This window comes from Chrysochloris asiatica, unplaced genomic scaffold, assembly GCF_000296735.1.
Source record: "Chrysochloris asiatica unplaced genomic scaffold, ChrAsi1.0 scaffold00012, whole genome shotgun sequence".
NCBI lineage: Eukaryota > Metazoa > Chordata > Mammalia > Afrosoricida > Chrysochloridae > Chrysochloris > Chrysochloris asiatica.
In genome coordinates, this window is record NW_006408530.1 from 30398243 (window position 1) to 30416614 (window position 18372).

Genomic DNA, 18372 nt, shown 5'->3' on the forward strand with positions numbered 1-18372 from the left:
CACTTGGTAAAGTAGAGGGCCATTTAAAAAGAGGAATGCCCCCAACAAGATGGATTGACACAGTGGTTGTAACAATGACTCACACATAACGATTGTGAGAATGGTGTAGGACCCAGCAGTTTTTCATTTTGTGCATAGCATCTCTGAGTCAGAAACAACTTTGTTGCACCTAATAAGAGTTAGGAGTCTTGGTGTGGCACTGTGGGTTAATGCACTAGACTGCAAAGTCGGCTTGAACCAGCCACTCCTCAGAAACTCTACAGTGCCGCTCAGGGTCGGAACTGACTCGATGGCACTTAACAACAACAGTAAGAGTTAACCTAAAGTTTGGCAGTTCAAACACACGAATAGTGTATGGAAGTCAGTTCTAACAATCTGCTTCCATAAAGACTACAGTCAAGAAAACCCTATGGATAGTTTTCCTTTGTGGAGTCACCATGAGGTGAAACCGACTTGATAGCAACTGACAGATTTTGTTTTGTTTTTTTGGTTCAGATACAGATAGAGATTATGCTTCTGGTTTCTCTCTATGCTCTAAACCAGCAATCAAGGCCCAATCCCATCCAACCTCTCCCCCATAATCTCCACTTTGCTGATGGAAACACCACCATGCTTTGACAACTGTTTATCAGAGTTCAGTTGTATCACAGAATAAAAACAAGTTTGAGAGATGTCATATTATTCATCAAGACTTACTGGACCTCAGGGCCCAGCACTGGTTTTTCAGCTGCTCTTCTCCTGCATTTAGGTGACAGATATCATGCCAAATGAGCCCACAATAGCTAATGTCCTCCTCTCTAAGTGGAGGTCCACAAGACTCATACTATGGGGATGGTGGTTTGCCATGGAGTTGCTTCTGACTCATACTGACTCTGCTTAGGGCTTCTGAGGCTGTAAATCTTTACAGAAACAGAAAGCCTCGTCTTTCTTCAGCAGAATGGCTGATAGTGTTGAACTGCTGACCTTGAGGTTAGCAGCCCAACTCATAACCATTACACTATAGGAAGGAATAAAAGAAATTGCTTTGAAGGGTTAAGAATAATTCCCTCCTTAAGGGATCACATTAGAAGGACCTGTATAGAATGAGAGAAAAATATGGAGCAAAATTAAAAATCATGAAAAAGACCAGGCTTTACTTTCAGATCAAAACTAGTAAGATCCCTGAGACTATGGCCCTTAAGCATCCTTCAGGGCTAGAACTGAATTCACCCTGTGGCTCAGTTTTCATCCACAGGTATGTAAGGGGAACAAGAACACTAGGGAGACAGGCAGTCTTCAGAATAATCAACCATTTGAGATCAAAAGGGCAGCATTTCCCAAGGACGAAGTTCAGAAGGCTAGGAAAGAATGGGATGGAAATGGAAAAGACATGGCAGAAATGGAATACAAAAGGATTGCAACCAATGACATGAAATAAAATGTGTATGGATTGCTGAATGATAAAGTGATCTTTACAAATCTTCACATAACTCACAACAAAAAGAAGTCAAAAAAAGAGAAGAATCCATTCCCTCCTGTGAGAGAGAGTCTTCCAAAAATCCACTGTCACTGAGTCGATTTGACTCATAACGACTCTATAGAACAGGATAGATCTGCTCCCTAAGGCTTCCAAGACTGTAAATCTTTATGATGTAAACAGCCTCATCTTTCTCCCACATAGGAGAGCCAAGCCTTTTTTTATTTTATAGCTGATGAACTGAATTTGTAGTGGCTTGGCATCTGATGTAAACTTGTGATCAGAAACCAAGAGCGACTTGTGAAGAATGAAAGCAGCAGTACAGCCTGAAGGGCACACACCTGTCTGGGTGTTTGGACGTCACAGCAGACAGACTTGCTAAGATATTGAGGTCATCCCTGTCTCAACTGATGGCACAGGTCTGGGTGCTGTTCTTGCCATGGTTGATTCTGCTCAAAGAAACAGTTGGTCTAAGTCATGTACACCTTTGAGAAGACTGTAAATGTGGGACTTTTACCTGGCCAAAACCGCTAAGTGTAGGAGAGACAAAGAACAAACAGGGAGACAAAAAGGGAAGAAATATCCCCAAAAAACACAACATAATCTTTTGTCTAAGAATATAAGAGAATGTGGTTTTTATTTTTATCCCTAGTCATACATACAAATAAGACTGAAGTAATTTTTTTTAATTATGACATTATGCCATTAACAAGACATTACATTTTCTGTGACTTCTCTTCCTCTTACTCCTCCTTCTCTAAATAACTAAAAGCTACAATCTAAGATGTTGCTGAATACAATAGGTAACTTTCTGTGAACCATCAAGAAAGGAAAAAATACAAAGAATTCTGCCAATTAAACCCTGCCACATATTCTGGTTTCAGAAACATCATAATGTATTTATATGTAAAAAAAATGTTCATCATAGAATCTATGAGCTACACTGTGTGCGCACGCACGTACACACACACATCACACACTAGTAAGGGCAGAAAAACTGTCATCATGAACTAATTTTCCAAACAGGCTGGATTTGTACCAACCCCAGAAAAGAGGAGGTTAGAGTTTGAAGTTTATTTTACGGCATATATTTGCTGCCTGAAGACAACTCAGAATGTCATTGACAGATAATGGACCACATTTCATATCTGAGAAATGTGTCTTATTTTTAAAACGGAAAGCAGAGAAACTCATTATATTTGCTTTCAATCTTGCCATGGAATGGCAGGGCAATTTTCATCATACCTGTTCCTCTTTGTTTTCCTCATTTTTCATTTTCATCTTTTCTTTACATTCATTTGTATTCTCTCTCTCTCTTTTCTTAAAATCTCATTTAGTTGTCTCCATAGTTCATTAATGTTGTCTGCTTCAAAAGCCCTTAATAATAACTTATTGTACATGTTTATTACACTTGATAGAAAGTAATTTTATTGGAGCTCCTTTTGTCTCCTCATTTGAAAGTAATCTCATGTCTCCACACCCGTGTACTGTCCTTAAGAAAGTAGTATTTACAGCATGATATGTATTTTTTATAACCAGAAAGATCATAATAAGGATTCATAAGGCTGAAAAGCAAGTACAATGACTCCATCTCCAAATCAAGCCTGTGCCTGACTATAATGAAGGTTATTTGTATTTATTTGGTACCATGTTGCTGACGCCTCATAGTGGCCACCATTTTCTTTTCAAGATGAAGGGTTTGTTTATATGAACTTTTTCATTGCATTCATCATTTGTTAAAGTCTTACCTGGGACACTCTACAAAAAGTTGGCACTTTAATCAGTTTAGCTGAAAGGAGAAATGTTAGAAATAAACATGGTCTAATAATCCTTAGCTAAATTAGTACTGGTCCTCTTGTATTTCCCCCATCTGACTAGCCATTCTTACTGCTATTCTGTATTCCTATTCCCCTCAACTTCTTGTTGTGCCATTGAGTCTGTTCTGACTCATAGCAACCCTGTACAGGTTCCCAAAGTATGGCTGGTTAACTTGTAACACCCACTTTTCATTAGCAGTATAGTGCTTATCTTACAGAACCGCCAACAGTTCCTCTCAACTAAGACAACCCAGATCTGTGTCTATAACCTTGTGGTGCTGTAGGATCAGCACTGGACTGTGAACCACAAGGTCAATAGTTCAAACCTACCAGCTACTCTGTGGAAACTATATAGGGTCACTATGAGTCAGATCTGACTTGATGGCATGTATCAACAAGAAGCATATCTATTGGGAGTGTGGTGGCTCCATACGATAAGTACTGAACTGAGAACCACACGGTCCACAGTTCAAGCCTGCCACCTGCTCCACAGAAGAAAGATGAGGCTTTCTGCTCCTCTGAAAATGTAAAGCCTTGGAAACCCTGTACAAGGTTACTATGAGTCAGAACCAATTCAATGGCAAAACAATCCTACCTGTACTCACAACACATAACCTTGAGATAGACAGAACAATGAGGCATTGGTGAGGACATATGCTAGCCCATTGCTTACCTTCTCTGCTTGATTTCTCTGAGGCTGACACACACTAGAACTTTTTCACTTTATTTTTAACCATTTATTGTGGGAAAGTTCAAACGTATGAAATAGCAAGAAGAGAAAATAAACCCCAAATCACTAAATTGAACAATTCTGCCATTTCATTTCAACCTACCTCTTTCCTTTATATCTTACTGCATTTCAAAGCCAATCCTAGCTCTTCTTTCATTTCATCTATAAATTCCTCAGTATGTATTGCTAAGTGATTGGGACTTTTTTTTCTTTTTAACATCAGGACAATGCTATTACCTCATCCAATAAAATTAATAAGGATTTCTTTATATGTACCGCTTTGAGTATGAATTGCACCTCGCTGTAAAGAAAACAAAAATCCTCTCCACTGGACCCATAAATAGCATGGTAAATGGATAAAAGATTAAAGTAGTCAAAGAGTTTATTTTGCTTGGATCCACAATCAAAACTCATACAAGCAGCAGCTTAGAAATCAAATGATGTATTGTACTAAGCACATCTGCTACAGAAGAATTCTATAAAGTGTTTTAAAGATCAAAGAGATCAGTTTGAGGACTAAGGTGTGCCTGACTCAAGCTAAGGTATTTTCAATCACCTCATATGCATGTGAAAGTTGGAAAATGAGTAAGGAAGACCTGATGCATTTGAGTTTTGGTGTTAGAGAAGAATATTGAAAATACCATGGACTATCAGAGGAACAAGCAAATCCGTGTTGGAAGAAGTATAGCCAGAATGCTATATAGAAGCCAAGATGGTAAGACTTTTTCTCTCACACTTTGGACATGTTATTAGAAGAGGCCAGTCCCTGGAGAAAGATATTATTCTTGGTAAAGTTAAGAGTCAGTGAAAATAAGGAAAACTCCTAATGAAATGGATTGCACCGTGGCAGCAACAATGGGCTCATAGTAACAATTGTGATGATAGTGCAGGACCAGACAATGCTCTGTTATGCATAGGATTGTTGTGAGTCAGAACCAACTCAACAGCTCATAGTAACAATAATACCATCTAATAACTTGCTGTCATTTCCCCTGATTTCTACAAATCTATTTTTACCATTAGGAGCTCTGGTAGCGTAGTGGTTACGAATCAGGCTGCGAACCACAAGGTCAGCGGTTCAAAACTACCAGATGCTCCGCGGGAGAAAGATGAGGCTTTCTACTCCCTTAAAGATTTACACCCTCAGAGACCCTCAGGGTCGCTATGGGTCAGAACCGACTCGACGGCACTTAACAACAACAACAACAATTTTTACCATTGGGTCGTTCAAATCAGGATCAAATTCCATACATAGCATTGATTTGATGACTTATTTAAATCTGTTTTAATCCAAAAGCATTTTTCTCCCTTTTATCCCTAGTCTTGTTTTCATTGAAGAAACTTATTCATCCTTCTAGTGGCTACAGTCACTGTAAGGTAGAAACCACTTGATGGTACAGGTGTGGCTGTCACTCATTACGTTTTTCTTTCCTCCGTATGGTCTATAAATGGTAGTTGGATCTAAAGAGCAAATCTAGGTTCAATATTCTTAGCAACAAGATTTTATGGAAAATAGTGTGATCTTCCTATTGCATCATATCCCAAGGTTTATAACATCTGGTTGCACCAGGTGCAGTGATGATCAGTGGGTCAGGCAATGCCCATCTAAGCTGTCTACTAAAAAGTTCCCACTAGAATTTTTACCCAGAGTTTATGATTGATAATCATTACTTAGACTCACTATTTAATTTCTGATTTTATTTTGAATAATTAAAATAATTTGTTGTTGTTAATTGCCATTGAGTCAGTTCCGACGCATAGTGACCCTGTATAGGGTTACCAAGGAGCCTTGTTAATTGCCATTGAGTCAGTTCCGACGCATAGTGACCCTGTATAGGGTTACCAAGGAGCAGGTGGTGAGGTTGAACTACCGATCTTGCAGTTCAAACGGCTTTGCAGTCTGACACATCAGCCAGAGAGTAAGATAATTTATTCATTAATTTGTTAAACTAAACCAGGAAAAAAAAAAAAAAACACTAAAACCTAAATTGCAAACCAATTTTTTTAAAGCAATAAAACATACTTTAGCCAATGGTCAAAGATAAAAGTGGCATTTTTCATAGTTATCTATTTTCTATAAGGAGTCCTGGTAACATAGTGGATTATAAATTGGGCTAACCACGAGGTCAGCAGTTCAAATCTACCAGCCCACTCCACAGGAGAAAGATGAAGCTTTCTGCTCCTGTCTATGAGTTCTAGCCTCAGAAACCCTACACAGGGTTGTTTGCTGTGAGTCAGAACTGATTTGGTGGCAATGAACCACCATCACCACCATCTATTTTCTATGGTTTCCCCCACCTTTTTAATATAGAACAAGTGCCCAGTTTTCATATCTAAACATCTCATAGACCTCTATTTGATAGCAGTTGTCCTTTTAATCCTATTGATTGGAAAAATGAAAATTATAAAAAGCTTCTATGAATTCAGTGATTCTTTAAGTAGATTTCTATTATATTAATCATAGTGACTTTCTGCACATACTTGAGAAATAACAAACATGTGTCACAATGATAAAATGAAATACTTTTAAATTATAAGGGTTGCAATCTATCTTCCTTCTCTATTACATTTCCAAACCTTTCCCCAATCCAAAGCAGAATTCTAACCTGTCTGTGTAGTTAGAATTCTGCTTTGGAATACTGCGCTCTGTATTGCAAATCCTTGGTAATGAGCTAAGGGGCGTGGCAGGGAAGTTGGCCAAGAATGTTGAGTAGATAAACACAGAAAAGAGTTGATCCAGGAAGAGAGATTAATAGAGAAGAGCTTTTCAGACTAAGCGTCGGAGAAATCTGTGGGTGTGTAGAGTACAGAAAGATGTTTAAAAAAAAAAAAAAAAATAGGGACTGCTGTTGTTGTTGTTAGGTGCCATCTAACAACATTATTAATCATTATTATGATTAATAATGACCCTGTATAGGGTTTCTAAAGAGTGTGTGGTATTTTGAACCACCAACCCTGTGGTTCAAATACAACTTGTGGTCCATTGTTTATCTTACAGCACCACACCAGGACTCCAACATGGCCTGTTAAAGCACCAAATTGTTATTCAAATTATTCTGAACACAAGATTTGTACATGTCTTATGCATGTACAAGTCACTGGGTAGTATCCACTGTGGTTAGCACACTCAGCTGTTAACTGAAAGGTTGAATATTTGAGTTTACTCAGGAGAAAGTCAAGGTGACTTAATTCTGAAAAACCAACCATTGCAAATTCTATAGAGCATAGACCTATTGTTGTTGTTGTTGTGGTGGTGGTCAGGTGCCATAGAGTCGGAACAGACTCATAACGACCCCATGCACAGCAGAACGAAACAATGTCTGCTCCTGGGCCAACCTCACTACCACTGCCACACTCGATGTCATCAATGATGCTACCTGGCCGATCCATCTCATTGGGGGTCTTCCTCTTTTTCTCTGACCCTCCACCTTACCCAGCATGACATGCTTCTCCAGCGACTGTTCCCTTCTGACAATATTTCCAAAGTATGAGAGACGAAGCTTAGCCATCTTGGCCTCCAAGGATCACTCTGCCTGAACTTCTTCCAAAACAGACCTATTGGGTCTTTTGGCAATCCATGGCACTTTTAGTATTCTCCTCCAACACCACAACTCAAAGGCATCAATTCTTCTATGATCTTCCTTATTCACTGTCCAGCTTTCACATCCATATGAGGTTATTGAAAATACCATGGCTTGGGTCAGGCGCACCTTAGTCCTCAAGCTGACATCTCTGCTCTTCAACACTTTAAAAAGTTCCTGTGCAGCAGATTTGCCTAATGCAATACGTCGTCTGATCTCTTGACTGCTGCTTTCGCTAGTGTTGATAGTTGATCCAAGAAAAATGAAGTCCTTGACAACCTCAATCTTTTCTCCATTGATAAGAATGTTGTTTATTGGTCCAGTGGTGAGGATTTTTGTTTTCTTGACACTGAGATGCAATCCATACCGAAGGTTGTGTTCCTTGATCTTCATCAGTAAATATTTCAAGTCCTCTTCACTTTCAGCAAGCAAGGTTGTATCATCTGCATATCACAAGTTGTTAACGAGTCTTTCTCCAATCCTGATGCCACGTTTTTCTTCACAGAATCCAGCTGCTCGTATTACTTGCTCAGCATACAGATTGAATAAGTATGGTGAAAGAACACAACCTTGTCGCACACCTTTCCCAATTTTAAAACATTCAGTGTTCCCATGCTCTGTTCAAACAACTGCTTCTTGGTCCAGGTACAGATTTCTCAGAAATACAATTATATGATAGTAATCAGTTAAAATTGGCTTCATAGCTAGTATTTGATTTATGGATATATGTCCCGATGTGGCTTATTAGAATAAGCACTGGACTGCTAACCACAAGGTTGGTGGTTCAAACCCATCAGCTGCTCCTCAGAAACCCTATATAGGGTATCTATGAGTCAGAGCCAACGCAACAGCACATAACAGTAACAACATTTGAGACAGTATTGATTAAGTAGACACTGTTTTCTATGTTTATGAATTAGCAGATTCCTTAAAGTAACTCTAAGCAGTCTCTTCCATTTCCCACACCCCACTGGATTCTAGAGTCCAGCAACTGCACACTGTGGGTATTTGATACTTTGGATCCTAACACTTTATTTGTAGACTCTGTGTTCATCACCACTCACAGTAAGATTGAGATTATTCTCCAGCAAATGCTTTGCCTACAGGCATTCTAACAAGCATACCTCACAAAGAACATTCCTTATGCTAGTGATTGGTCCCCCACTGCCAATCAGATCACCCACAGTGCCATCAGTACCTGTGGTCATCAAGGTGAGTAGTTTGGTCTACACAAGTATAACACAAGGAGAAGTACAGAGAGGAGGAAGGAGAAACGTCAACACAAGAGAAATAATAAGGAACAAATCCCCTCCATTTTTCACTCCTAATCACATGAAACTGCCAGCTAGAGAATTACAGTCCTGCTGAGTAAAAAACCACAGAGAACAACCACCTGGTTAAGCTGGTTGTTCACAGCAAAAGACTGGGCTAATGGATCAGAGACCTAAACAAATGTTTAGAGTAAGCACCCTTGGGAGCCCCAACCCAACCCCTCTTTCTTCTATAGTATAGGCCATTTGATATTTCTGCTGATATTCTTCACTTAATTGAAGGCATTTTATTCCAGAACCAGTGAAGTGAAGCTTTTGAAATTGTGAAGGAATAAAGCGATTTGTCACATGCAGAGTTGGCTATAGGCACAGAGAAAATGGGGTGTAGTTTCAATCCATTAATCAAAAAGGATTTTTAAAACATCTTGGGTGAGTCAGTCCCCTGGAAAAGCAGTCCATTTAATGGTGGCAGGCTACCTGAGGAGAATGTCAAGGATGTCAGCTAAACAAGGACTCCTGACCCCAGTGCTTACTTCAGTTTTCTTATAGATCCCTTTTCCAAATATTCAAAAAATAGATGAGACAATCTGCCATGAACCAAAAGGCCAAGAATAATCTCTTCATCAAGTCTCTAGTTCAATATTCTTTTTAACTTCTTTTTAGAATATTTCAACCAGAACTTACTCCTGAAATACAAATCAGGGGGAAAAATAAAACACTATCATGTTGACACTGATTCCTGCCTTAAGAAATCAATCTTGACAAGAAGAGTCACATAGCATTTCTCCTAGAGAATCACTGTCTTCTCCCCAAGTCATAAAATCAGGTTTAATATTCACCCATCCATTCATCCATTCAACAAATGCTTACTTGCCATCTCTGAGCTAGAGAATAAAGAGATGAGCAGGACAGGGTGCCAATCGAAAATGGTTACATGGTGTAACTGGTTATTGTTAGCTACCATCAAGCCATCTCCAACTCAACAGAATGCACCACAGAATGAAATACTGCAGCATCTTCACTGTGATTGATCTGCTCGAGTTTGTTGTTGTAGTCACTGTGTATTTGAAGTGCACCCCCCCCCCCAGGGAGCTCATTTCACAATATGGTATTAAACAGTATCTGCTGTGATCTATAGGGTCTTCATTGACTGAGTTTTGGAAGTAGATTGTTAGGCATTTTTCTCCTAATCTCTCTTACCTGGGAGCTTCACAGTAACCTGTCCAACATGGACGATCTTGCTGGCATTTGAAATACCAGGGGCATAGCTTCCAGCATAATTTTTGTCATTAAGTGCCATCAAGTCAGTTCTCCAACTCATAGCAACCCTGTATAATGTTTCCAAGGAGAGGCTGGTGGTTTTGAACTTCAGACTTTGCAGTTGAAACCAAGCTTGTGGCCTAGTACTTATACCACAGCTCCACACCAGGACTCCTTCAGCATCATAGCAAAATGCAAGTTGTCTGTACATGCACCACAATGGGGAAGGTGTCTGTTCCACTCCACAGTCACACAGTAGAATATAGTCACACATATAGTCTAGCAGGCTACAGATATAGTCTATTAATTTTTTGGCAGAGAGTAAGGGAAGACTACGCCTTTAGAAGCTTGCTTTTGTTTTTTATTTGCTGCAGCTTCCAACTATGATAATTGGGATAAAAAATAAATAAATAAAATAAAATAAAAGCTAGGTCTCACTCATTCCCCAAGAAGCAACTAAGTTTCTGGTGACTTGGTAGGCAGCAACAGATAATATGTTAGGGGGCTGCTAACTCCAGTGCACAAACCTAGCCATCCTGGACCTTGAGAAGCACTGACTCAAATCAAGGTGAGGTGGAGGTGCAAATGGCCACCCGTACTAACCTGCTCTTTTTTTAATCTTAAAACCCAACCTTACTTAAAAAACCTTAAGTAGGTCCTTCAATTCTTCAAGAGTATTTTGCAGTCTAAGAAACTACTGACTACTGCCCCACTGGCTAGCACCTGACCCACCTATGCAGAAGTGGTCCAGGGTTATCCATTCAGGAAAGAAGCAGCAGACACATCATAGTTTGTGCCCTCCTCCACTCTGAGGGAAGGAGCTCTGGTAGCGTAGTGGTTACGAACTGGACTGTGAACCACAAGGTCAGCTGTTCGAAACTACCAGCTGTTCTGTGAGAGAAAGATGAGGCTTTCTGCTCCCATAAAGATTTGCAGCCTCAGAAACCCTGTACAGGGTCACTATGAGTCAGAACTGACTCCACAGCACATAACCACCACCACCACCACTCTAAGGGAATGGATAGCTTCTGGCAAAATATAATTTCTAACTGGTTCAGAATCATGTGTTTCTAAATGGAAAAAAACTGATGTGTATGTGTGCTCATTTTAGGGTCTGTCTGCCCATACACACACACATACACCAACTATGCATGGAGGAAATAAAAACACAAAAACACAAGTTAGGCTATTGACTACTGGGTCTCCAGAGCCAAGACTCTACCAGGTACTTATCTGTTGGAAGGTAGGTAAGAGGGAAAGAAAAGAAAGAGTAATGGCAGAGATGAAAGGAAAGATGGGAGAGAGAGAGAGAGAGAGGGATGAAATAATTTTCTAATTCTTTTACAAACACTGATTTTAGGTCTGACTTATACAAGTCCAGCTTACCTAGATGGGGCTAGGACAAAAATGAACCCGTTTCCAAGGCATATATTTTAGCCAGGAGTAGAGCGTGTCTTTTGGACCCCAAGATCTGCTCATTGAACCACCTTTACCCAGAGGCAGAAAGACTTGACACCAGAGGAGGGGCAGAAGAGCAGCAACAGCAGAACTAAGCGCCAAAGAGAGAAGTGGGCTCCCCAGTCCATGGAGCAAGTAAAACTCAACAACTTTGCACAGGTAGCTTGCTTGCAGAGTGGGTGCCTTCGGGTATTTAAGTGATCAGGGAGCTGGGTTTGCTGACCCATAGAGCTAGCAGCCTGAGACCAGAGGAATGGCAGAGGAGCAGCAGCAGCAGAACCAAGAACCAGAGCGTGAAACAAAGCAGTGGGCTCCCCAGCCCACTGAACAAATAAAGCTGAGTGGCTTTGAGCAGGAGGCTTGCTTGTAAAGTGGGGTGCCTTGTAGAGTAAAGGGCTTAGGTGGAGAGCTGAGCCACACCCAGAACTGCTGAGACAACAGGAGATTGATGTGTGAAGGAGAGTCCTGCAGAAAGAAAGATCACCAGGCCTTTATTCTAAGACGTCTCTAGATGGGTTCAAGTCTCTAACCTGTCGCTTAGCAGCTGTAAAAATTTGTGGCACCAAACCATCCCTCCCTAAACACTCTTTCTTTGTTGGGTTTGATAATCCATTGCAATGACCACATAGAACTCAGGCAATAAACACAATTATGGGGTTTATTAGGGAAGTTTCCACGTTACAATATAAGAGCTGAAAATACTCAGGATATATTTGTTCCACTCAGCTGTTGATAAATGCCCATGGGACAGACCACACCACAAGCCTTAACTTGAAAGTACTCAGTCCTTAAATCCATGGGTCAGCAAACCTGGCTCCCCACTTTAGTGTCTGGAGGCTCCCTGTTCTACAAGCAAGCTTCCTGTCCCAAATCACACTCAGCTTGACTTGCTCCATGGACTGGGAAGCGTACTCTTATCTAGTGCTCTGGCTCTTGGTTTTGCTACTGCTGCTCCTCTACCACTCCTCCAGTGTGACAGCTTTCTGTTATTGGGTTAAGGGTGTTCAATGCACCGTGATCTCAGAGCCAAAGGATGTGCTCCACTCTTGGCTCTACTTCTTTGATATTAGTGAGCTTCCTTTGTCTTGCTTCTGAGATGGTTCATGTTACAACCATGCTAGAGTTTCAAGTTTTCACAATTCTGATTCTGTTGACATCCACAGCTGACTCATGTCACCCTATCAGTTTCCTCTTGCACCTTCTCTTACCCTGATTTAGCAAGGCAGAAACATCATTTCTATGGCTAGCAGAGACATTGGACAATTCACTACACCACAGCAACCTAGTGTACTAACCACTTGTACTATTTGGGGACATTCTCCTTAAATTAAACCAGACCCCTTTAAACTTCAAAAAAGTAGCCAGTAAATAGTCCAGGTAGTGACATGGTGATTCATTCAGAAAATATTTGTGGACAAAACACTTCCCAAAAGGCAGTTGTCCATTTCATCATTTTCAGGGACCACCAGCCTATTAACTGCATATTTGTCATAAAATGCCCCTGATGCCCACAATCAGCCATAATTTACAGCTGGTTGAAGACAGCATGCATATTTTTAGAAACTCTTACAGTGACATACCACTGTTCATCTGAGATTCCTTCTTCTGATAAACCATTTCTTGTCAAATAGTGGACTCACGCAACGGGATGGCCCACTGGGGAAGGGCCTCATTAATGCACAACAGCTTTAACAGGACAATCTTTATACAGACTGCCCAGTGTGGAAGCTACTTAATAGAACCACGTCCGAGAGGCCAGTTTCTCTTGAACTTTGGGTTTCCTTTTCTGACATAAGACAGATCTAATAATAAGATTTTAACATGGCTCTTTGCAGCTCCAGATTTCTCAAACAGTAAAATCAGCTTTGTAGTGCTATTTTCTTCCTCTTTCATCACCACTTCCCCAACTTTAGGGATCTAATTCATTTAAATCTCTTTGTGGACGATTTGATGAGCTTCTTGCATTATTTATCCTGGAGTAAATTAGGAAAGCCATTATCATCTCCCCTCATGTTTCTCAGCAAGTCTAACCATTGAATACACTGATGTCCTGTTTAATCAAATAATTTATTTACACACAATCGGCATTTCTATTCATGCTTCATTTAAAAAAAAAAAAGATGAGGAAAAATAACATCTTAAGTTTCTACCCTTTGAATTAGAAACTAGTTCACCACCATTATCTCTCTTGACTTTTGGGATTGGGTGTAGAGCAAGGGAGTAGATTATACACTAATAGTGTGTGTGTGTGTGCATGTGTGTGCACGCATGTGTGTATGTGTGTGCGCGCAATATGAGGACGGGGAGGAAAGATTCTGTTTCATACCACACACCTTCCCTGCAGCGTGTTCAACCAACCAAAACCAAACCAGCTGTTGTTGAATTGGTTCTGCCTCCATATGGTGACCGTATGTGTTTCAGAGCACAACTACTCTCACCACAGGGTTTCCAATGGCTGTGATCTTTGAGAAGTAGATCTCCAGGCCTTTCTCCCAAAATGCCTCTGGATGGATTTGAACTGCCATCCTTTCAGTGAGTAGAACAGTGCTTAATTGTGCTACTCGGGAACTCCTTATACTCAACCAGACTGCCATAATTTACTCTAATTTCCAAACAAGCAATGCTGAGGCACGTCATCCTCTCTAGCATCCTATTCTAACCATTAAGCAACAAATGTTAAATGCTTATTATATGCAAGGGAGTACACAGGAATATGTAAAGACAGAAAGTCAATGGGTAAGGAGTAGGGAATCGCTCATGCTCTATTTAATGTTAGACACTCAACACACATTATACTCTTCATTCCTATGAGATATACATTATTCTTCCCTATTTTACACAGGAAGAAACTGAGGCTCAGAAGAGTTAGTAACTACCCAATGCAATACAGCTGATTACAATACCAGGCCCATCAGAGCCCAAAGCTATATTCTTTCTGAAATACAATTTTCCCCTCATCTGCTCACTACTAACTGCAGCTCTTTCCCACATGGCTTCGTCCTTTGTGCATCCTCCTCATTTCACGAACAGTCCAGGTTTTGCCTGTTGTTGTTGTTTAACTGCAAGGGTGAGGCCATTCTTTTCCCAGCTAACTTTCAAATTAATCATACTGTTAATTTCACTCTCCAAATTGGGCAATATTTGGGAGGAAGGGATGATTTAATCCCTGAAGTATTTAGTGTAATCCTACCATCGAGTACAATTTCTATCTCAAATCAATCTTCAAACCAAGAGCTGAAAACCAAGGATGGTATGTGATCCCTAAAAGTAACAAATTTATGTGGCACTAACTCTTAAAAACATAATCTCTATTTCTTCAAAGGGACTCTTCCATTAAAATTGGGCAGATAAACAAATGAGCAGGTCAGTTAATCGATCAGGATATGGAGGAAAGAAACAAGGACCACAGACAAAGCCTAACATGTTCTTTCTTTTGCAGTACCGTCAAATCAACACACATCCCCCATTTGCTTTGGCACGTCACTTGCTCTCCTATACATTCACCTACAAGAGCAATGACATTTGTTGATTACATCCATTTGGTTTTTAGAGGCCAAGGTGGATTGTACTCTCCTTCCCTATTAGCCTAGAAATACCTCCTTGTATTCCTTTAGTAGATTTTCTGAACAGCAATAGGTTCTAATCAATCTTCCAGGCTTCATTTCTCAGAATCTCACAATCTCCTCAAGGAACATTTCAAACCTGATTTATCATCATTACCAGACCCTAAATATTCACCAGATTCTATATTATTTATTACATCTAGTTAATTTCCCTGTTCTAGCCTTATGGGTCGAATCATAGAGCATGTGAAAGATTATCCCCGCAATATGTCATGAAGACTCCATTACAATGCAGTCACATTTAGAAAGAAGCATTTCACTCTTTCTCTGTCTCTCACACACACATATACAGAGATGAGCTCTAGCAGTAGCCGAGACCCTTTGCTTCTTTTAACACCTCTGATTGCTACTTACTTGCACCATCTCCTGTGCAGCCCCTGCTCTACACACTGACAGTTGTAAGCTACAGAAAGTTCCCCTTCCAGCTGAGCAAAAGGCTCATTTCTATTGCTATATTACATACAGAGCCTGGTAAGGGACTGGGACAGGCTAGAATTAATTCCAAATTCAATCCTTCTGTGGAGTGAGAAAGTGTTCTCAGATCTTACTTGATGGTACAAAAGCTTTGGGACAAAATGACACACCCCAGCTTGTTCCTTGAGAACAAAGAGGATCACGGGATAATTAATGTGATCAGTTGTTAATTGAAAGGTTAGAAGTCCAAGTCTATCCAGAGGAACCTTGGAAAAAAGGCTTGAGCATCTAGTTTGGGTAAATCAGCACTGAAAACCTTATGGAGGACAGACAGTTCTACTCTCCCACACATGAGATCATCATGAGTTGGAGTATACTCGATGGAAATTGGAACTGGAAAGAGAGCAGACTTCTCAATGCTGATGCTCAGATTTGTTAATCTGAAGGAGACATGTGGTACTCCACATCTCCATTCCTCCTAACAGGCTAGCTCTGTACCTTGAGTCCATACTCTAGCCTTTCTTCGGAGGTAGTTTCACTCAAGTGAGCCAAACTGATCTTCTGTGGACGGCATCCAGTGATGATGGAAGGGGTTTCATTTGACTCTTTCTCTAACTCTTCCAGGGTTCTGTGCTTTAATATTTTCAGTCCCTGACTCTGCTCACAAAACATCTCGCTAATGTGTACTGGGGATGAGAATGGACACATCCAAATCTCAAACTCTAGGAGACTGAAGATGTAGTCTGTATGACTCCAGATGACAAAATTAAAATCAGTAAGACAAGTTGTTGAACAAGGTATTTCTTCTCAATGCAAGAAAGAACTTTCAAGTAGAGTCCTCTCCTGTAGCAGAACAATCTGTGGGACCCCAGAACCGAGTATAAGTAACAAGTGTCAAGGACATTGCATGAGAGATGAATCAACCTAGGACCTCTTCACTCAGGTATGATAGCGGGACACTTAGAAAACATTCTGCATTAAACTCAGAACCACAGCCTCTGGACCTGAAATAGATTTCCTGACTCATCTATCTGTTGTTGCTAAGTACCATCAAGTCAGTTCCAACTCATAGCGACCCTGTACAAGGCTTCTGAGGAACAGCTGCTAGGTATGAAACACAGACCTTGTGGTTAGTTGTTGTTGTTGTTAAGTGCCTTCAAGTCGGTTCTGACCCATAGTGACCCTGTAACAGGGTTTCCGAGGCTGTAAAATCTTTACAGGAGCAGAAAGCCTCATCTTTCTCCCACAGAACGGCTGGTAGTTTCGAACTGCTGGCCTTAAGGTTCGCAGCCTGATTAGTAACCACTACACTAGTAGTCCAGAATTTATCCTACAGTGATATACCAGAACTCCATTATCTTATCTAGCTGCTGCAAATTAGTCACCTCATGCTGAATTCAACCCAGGAAAGAATTTTGTTTCATTCACAAAGTATCTGCCTACACATGTTTATTCACCCAATATTTAACAACTGAAGAGATTTCACATACAAATCTAAATTGATAACTTCTCTTAAAAAAAAAAAAAAAAAAATCAGAGGATCTGGCCACACAGTGTCTGGGTTCAGCTTGAAGTCAAACAGTGGGCTGTCCCCTTTAGATAGGTACAAGCACTGTCACAGTCCCCACACTCCCTACTGTGACCCCCTGCCCCTAGCCTCACATTAAAATGGAAGCTTGGTTGTTTTGTGTGTTTCATTGTTTTGTTTTCTTTTGTTCTAAGCCCTTTTTATTCACATCTGTTTTCTAACTGGCCCTAATGAGCATGAGTTTTGCCATTGGTGATCTAGTGAAAATCATAGGTAAACCACTTGAGGACCAGAGAAATGAAGCGATTGGTCCATGGTCACACAGCCAGTTGAGGTGAAGTGAAGGGCAGAGCCCAGTTTTCCTTGTGATCCAATGCTCTTTTTCAACTAGACTGCACTGCCAGCTCTGAAACCATTATTTCTCAGGTCTAATTTGTTTAGATTCAGGTTGTGCAAACTGAACTCTTGCACTTTCATGTAATATGTACTACTGATCAAGTGTCCATATTTTCCCTTAAAGACACAATACAGCAAAAATTACATCTTCCTTCCCAAATAAGCAACTGAAGACAAAACATGCTTTTGCGTGTTCAATAAAAAATCGACTTGATGAACAAATAGATTTCAACCATCCTTGTAAAATCAGGAGTAGGCCAAAACCTTATTATTTCAGCCACTGCACTGATAGTCCGAATCAATAATGCAAAGAAGATTTCTGGGGGAAAGGTTAAAGTCATTGGCAGAATACCTCGGTGTTAAGTCATTATAAACACTTTCAAAGCAAAGAATTAAACACAAATAATTGATAAGCCCATTATAAATCATTTTATTTACATACATTAGTGGCTGTACAAGATATCACTCTATAATCTGACTTGAATACCACCTGCATTTGAAAATAATATGACTGTCAGACCAATCACTGAATAAGCGGCCTATGTTCCCAATTAGTCAGGATGTGTGAAGACTGCGTAAAACCAGGAAGAATGGTCCCTTCACAGCAGTGTCAAAAGGGTTGGCACTATCCAGTTCAGAAACTCACAACATCACCCTCTACCCCAAAACAGGTCTTTGATCAGACCAAAGAGAATCCTTAGAAATAGGTATTATAAATATTAATCCTAGAATCATGTGTGATAAATATAGCTATAAATTGCTTAAATGTAATATGTCTTAAATTATATGAATGCTGTTGTTGTTGTTAGGCACCATCGAATTGGTACCAACCCATAGC